Here is a 6,400-nt window from a genome sequence, read left to right as displayed (position 1 = left end):
TTTTGTTTTGTTTTGAGTGGGACAGGGCCTCACTCTATGACCCAGACTGGAGGGCAGTGGTACAATCAGGGCTCACTGCAGCCTCAACCTCCCCGGGCTCCGGTCATCCTCCTACCTCAGCCTCCTGAGTAGCTGGGACTCCAGGCACACACCACCATGCCTGGCTAATTTTTGTATTTTTTTTTTTTGTAGAGACAGGGTTTTACCAGGTTCTCCAGGCTGTTCTCAAACTTGCCCAGCATTGCTCAAGCAATCCTCCCGCCTCAGCCTCCAGAAGTGCTGGGATTACAGGCATGAGCCACCAGGCCTGGCACAAAACATTTAATAGTATGGTTTTCTACATAGAAATACATACATTCTATTTACATATGTCTATACATTTTATAATGGCAAGGAGAGTTTGGGCATATCTGAAAGATATATGACAAAATAATATATATCATATTTAGTAATATAATATAAATTATATATAATATAAATATAATAAAAATACGTTTCTTTTAGATATGCCAAAATTCTCTCTGCCACTGTAGAAGCAGAAATACTATATTATTAACTACGTCAGCTCAAGTTCCCACGGATAGGTGTTTCAATCAGCTGGGGTATATACTTGGAAAAAGGAAAAGGCTCTAATGAGTTATGATATCCACAATATGTGATCACTTAATATGCTGGTTTCTTGGGTTAAAAAACAAGTTAATTGTGATCTGGTAGATAAGTTTGAAATATCTTGGCTACAACTAAAAAAGACACATATAAACCATTGACATCTAGACATTTCAGCAGCTGGAGGGAATGCCAGAATAATTCCTAAATCTAGAGTTTTAGTGACAAAGCAAGATATGCCTGGAGGAGTTGCATGGCCAAAATTATCTCTGCCATTTCCACCAAATGTTTCTGCAGAGCATTTAAAATGGTGTCTGCAGGAGGAAGTCAGCCATTTCTTAAAGAGGCATTTCCTGCTTGCGAGACCCACGGGATACAGCACTTGCTCGTGATTATGGGGTGTCTAGGTGGAGTTCCATCAGCAGTGAAGGAATCCGGGACGCCTGGCCTGGTCCTGATTCCATTCCACTCCACAGCCCAACGTTTTTCATAAAAATACCTGTGGTGGCCAGCCTCCAAGATGGCGCCCCTGTCTCCTGCTGTTCACAGCCCACACCCGACATTCCAGGGTTGGTCTGTGCCACCAACAGCGATGGTAGGGCACGTCTAAGATTAGGTTGTAAAAGACTACAGATTGGGCACAGTGGCTCATGCCTGTAATCCCAGCTTTTTGGGAGGCTGAGCTGGGAGGATTGCTTGAGCCAAGGAATTCAAGACCAGCCTGGGTAACATGGTGAGACCTTGTCTCTACAAAAAAATTTAAAAATTGGCCAGGCCGGGAAGTTGAGGCTGCAGTGAACTGTGATTGCACCATTGCATTCTGTCAAGGGCGACAGAGTGTGACCCTGTATCAAAAACAAGGGTGAGTGAACTATAAAGGAAATAAAGGCGCTTTGCTTTCACAACACACACACCCCACACACACAACACAAAACACACACACCACACACACACCCCACAACACACACACAACACACACACCACACAACACACACGCACACCACACAACACACACACAAAACATACACCACACAACACACACACCACACACACACCACACACACAACACACACACACAACACAAAACACACCACACACACACCACACAACACACACACAACACACCACACACACCCCCCAGGCATGTTTTGTCAGGGAAGCTACATGAATCAACTCTTTATTATGATCTGGGGACTGGAATATAAGCACGGGCTTGTGGCCACAGGTGAGTCTGGAAAGACTGAGCCCAGATTCGCCTGGACTGCTAATGCCTGGAACACTCACGTGATAACCTCAATGAGCCACTGTGCCAACCATTACGTGTCTGAAGCAAGGTGGAATCCAAACTTAGGACCAGTCACCCATGGTCCACATTCTTGCAGCACAGTCTTTATTCCTGCAGGGCACACACACTGACTTGCATGGTTGTCAGTTGTGGTGGTATCTCTCCCCACACCTGAGCTCCTTATGCTCATCTGACACCAGGACCCTGGGTGCTCAGTGTTTGCTGGGCTCCAGGACTCATTTGAATGTCACCTCAGGTCATGGCAAAAGTCTCAGGTGCGCTGTGCAGCTAGAATTCAGATGGAAAGGGCCTTGAGGAGTGAATTGGAGCTTGAGCTTCCATCTCGTGCAGGAAGCTCTTCTTCTGCAGCATCCCCAGTGCAGGACCCTATGGCCCCTCCTGGAGCCTGTCTAGGGCAAGAACTCATGAAGTTCTGATTCAGTCCAGTGCATTTATTCACACACTTGACACCTATGTATTGCCTGCTTACCATGTGCCAGGCACTGTACTAGACCCTGGGATATAGCAGCCTGTTAGGCAGACTGAACTGCTGTCACCTGTTAACCTCAGTCAGGTGTGGAACTTCATTACTGTGGCTCAATTGTGTCTCCCAACACTCATGTGTTGAAAATTTAATCCCCAGTGAAGCAGTGTTGAGAGGTGGGACTTTTAAGAGCCGATTAGGTCATGGGGACTCTGGCCTCACGAATGGATTAATGTCGTTTTTGTGGGAGGGGACTTAGTGGAGGGTGGGTTTGTTATCCAAGCAAGTTTGACTTGAATTCACCCTCTCTTGCTCTCCTACTGTATTAGCCCATTCTCACATTGCTATAAAGAACTACCTGAGACTGGGTAATTTTAAAAGAAAAGATGTTTAATTGGCACATGGTTCCACAGAAAGTATGACTGGGGAGGCCTCAGGAAGCTTATAATCATGGCAGGAGGTGAAGGGGAAGCTGACACGTCATATCGTGTATGGAATTGGTTCCTTCCAGTGGGTTCTTGGTCTCGCTGACTTCAAGAATGAAGCTGTGGATCTTCGCAGTGTTACAGCCCTTAAAGATGGTGTGTCCAGAGTTTATTCCTTGAGATGTGTCCAGAGTTTCTTCCTTCAGGTGGGTTTGTGGTCTCACTGACTTCAAGAATGAAGCCACGGACCTTCACAGTGAGTGTTACAGCTCTTAAAGGTGGTGTGATCCCAAAGAGTGAGCAGCAGCAAGATTTACTGTGAAGAGCGAAAGAACAAAGCTTCCACAGCGTGGAAGGGGACCCAAGCAGGTTGCCACTGCTGGTTGGGGTGGCCAGCTTTTATTCCCTTATTTGTCCCCAGCCATGTCCTGCTGATTGGTCTACTTTACAGAGTGCTGATTGGTCCATTTTACAGAGTGCTGATTGGTGCATTTGCAATCTTTTAGCTAGACACAGAGCGCTGATTGGTGCATTTTTACGGAGTGCTTATTGGTGCATTTACAATCCTCTAGCTAGACAGAAAAGTTCTCCAAGTCCCCACTCGACCTAGGAAGTCCAGCTGGCTTCACCTCTCACTATATGGCTGGAGCAGGAGAAGAGAGTGAAGGGGGAGGTGCTACACACTTTCATACAACCAGAGCTTGTGAGAATTCACTCACTATCACAAGAACAGCAAGGAGGAAATCCACTCCCATGACCCAGTCACCTCCTGCCCGATCCCTCCTCCAACACTGAGGATTACAATTCAACATGAGATTTGGGTGGGGATGCAGATCCAAACCATATCATCCACCTTCTGCATGGGAGGACACAACCCTCACCAGATGCTGGTGCCGTGCTCTTGAACTTCCCAGCCTCCAGAACCATGAGCCAAATAAATTTCTGTTCATTATAAATTACCCCCATCTGTGGACAAGATGCTCATTACAAATGCTAAATTATGGAGACGAACATCTTCTGTAGTTGAGGGAACTCCCAGCTTCCATGCTATGCTTCCTCGTGGCAGTGGAAGATAGATAGCCTCCCATTAGCCCATCACATTCCTGATCCTCACTTTAAAAAGTGGCAGGTCCTCAGGCCACCCACATCAGAACCTACAATGCCTGAGGCATTTGGAGCTGCCCACCCTTCCTCTAATGGAAGCCCCAAAGTGTCACAATCTGCAGAAACATTCAGGACATAAGAGACACACTGCTCTGTGTATGGATGTCAGGCCAGGTCTTTCCTGTTACTCAGGGATCTTCATGAGAACTTGCTGTGAGAAGCCAGTTTCAAGGTCCTCACTGACTGATTGTGCAGGCTTGGTTGCATTTCCCTATGAGCAGGGGCAGTCATATGCATTGGTTCTCAGCCTGCATTAGTTTTCTGTCACTGCCATTATAAATCACCACAGACTGAGCAGCTTAAAATGACACAAATTTAGTGTCTTACAATCCTGTAGATCAGGAGCCTTACACAGGTCTTGCAGGGTGTGGGCAGGGCTGTGCTTCTCCTGGAGGCTCTAGGAGAGAACTTGTTTCCTTGCCTTTTCCTGCTTCTAGAGGCCGCCTCCCTCCATCTACAAACCCAGCAGTATTGCAGTATCTGACCCTTCCTCTGTGGCCTGCTCTAACTATGGATGAAAAAGATCCTCTGTTTTTAAAGACTCCTGTGATTAGACTCAGCCCGCCTGATAATCCAAGAGAATCTCCCCAGCCCAAATCTGTGCCCTTTGTCTCGGTTGCAAAGTCCCTTTGTCATGTGAGGGGAACACATCAGGAGGTTCTGCAGAGCAAGGCATGTGCATCTTTGGGAGGATACTTCTGCCTGCCACACGTGATTGTTTTCCCACCTCTCTCACTCATCTCTGCAGCTTCACTGCTCAGGTTTTACTCCAGAATCCCATTTACTCCCAAATCCAAATTCAGGAAGTTTCTAAAGGATCACTTTACCTGCATGGCATGGCCGCTCTGCCCCTGTATGTCCTGCGAGCTCATGCTGGTCTCCCTCCTCTTCTATCATCATTTCGTTGCCTCCTCAGGCTTCTGCCCCTGAAGTTCCCACCCTTTCCTCGTCCAATGATTGGCCAGATGCCAGAGCCGCTCACTGAGCTCAGTTTTGATGCCACTCACCTGGTGGTGTGTGTTTCACTGTGTTCTCCACTCCCAATGGCTCCATTGAGGCAATTCTTGCTTCCTGACATGTAATCATGGGTTTCAAGGCTGAGAACTTACATTCACTCTCTCAACATAGCACAGAGCACATAAATCCTTAATATTCACTTTACTTTTTGACTGACTAACCAAAAAAAAAAAAAAAAAAAAAATGATAAGAAGAGGACAAAAGGCCTGGGGTAGAGATTCTGAGGACCAGGAATCATGTTGTATAGAGGCTGCCTTAATGTTTATTCCTCATTCAGTCAATCAGTGCTTGTGGTTAATTTCAGTACATAAAATATTGGTTGATTATAAAATAATGCAAGTTAAATAACTTTTTTTTTTTTTTTTTGAGACAGGGTCTCACTTTATCACAGAGACTGGAGTGCAGTGGCACAATCATGGCTCACTGCAGCCTCCACCTCCCAAGGCTCAAGTGATCCTCCCATCTCAGCCTCCCAAGTAGCTGGGACTACAGGCAGGGCACCATGCCTGGCTTTTTTTTTTTTTTTTAAATAGAGATGGGGTCTCATTTTGTTGCCCAGGCTGGTCTCCAACTCTTGGGCTCAAGTGATCCGCCTGCCTTGGCGTCTCAAAGTGTTGGGATTACAGGTGTGAACCACTGTGCCCAGCCAGGAATTTTTAGTAAACATTAAAATTGAACATTAAAATCACCCATAGTCACACAAAGGGACCACTATTAGTTTCGAAAAATGTTTTCCTCCAGTCATATCTTGCTCCTACCCACATGTGCCCTTTCTGTATTATACACAGAAAAAAAGTGGGCATTTATTTAACAAAAATAGAATTAGACCATTTCATGGGTGATTAATGAAACAAAGGGTGGAATAATGTATAAGAGAGTGCTATTGCAAGAAATTTTAAAACTGAAAGTGTGTATTCTGCAAAGGGAAAAAGTTTTGAGAAAGAGAAAGTTGAATTATTTTTGAGTCCCTAGGATGACAATAGAAATGTGTGGTCAGGACGGGCACAGTGGCTCACACCTGTAATCCCAACACTTTGGGAGGCCAAGGCGGGTGGATCACCTGAGGTCAGGAGTTCAAGACCAGCCTGGCCAACATGGCGAAACCCCCTCTCTACTCAAAATACAAAAATTAGCCGGGCGTGGTGGCACACGCCTATAATCCCAGCAACTTGGGAGGCTGAGACAGGAGAATTGATTGAACCCAGGAGTCGGAGGTTGCAGTGAGCCAAGATAGTGCCATTGCACTTTAGCCTGGGTGACAGAGCAAGACTCCGTCTCAAATAACAAAAAAAAAAAAGAAAAGAAAAAAGAAATGTGTGGTCAATGAGCCATTCAACTTTAGGGTACATTGCAGCCTGATCATGACAGTTACTAAAACCCTAAGAGAAATAATCCAAATGAAGTGTGGAAACAAATTAG

The sequence above is a fragment of the Macaca nemestrina genome, chromosome 13 (assembly GCF_043159975.1).
Source record: "Macaca nemestrina isolate mMacNem1 chromosome 13, mMacNem.hap1, whole genome shotgun sequence".
Taxonomy (NCBI): domain Eukaryota; kingdom Metazoa; phylum Chordata; class Mammalia; order Primates; family Cercopithecidae; genus Macaca; species Macaca nemestrina.
This window is presented reverse-complemented; position numbering follows the sequence as displayed.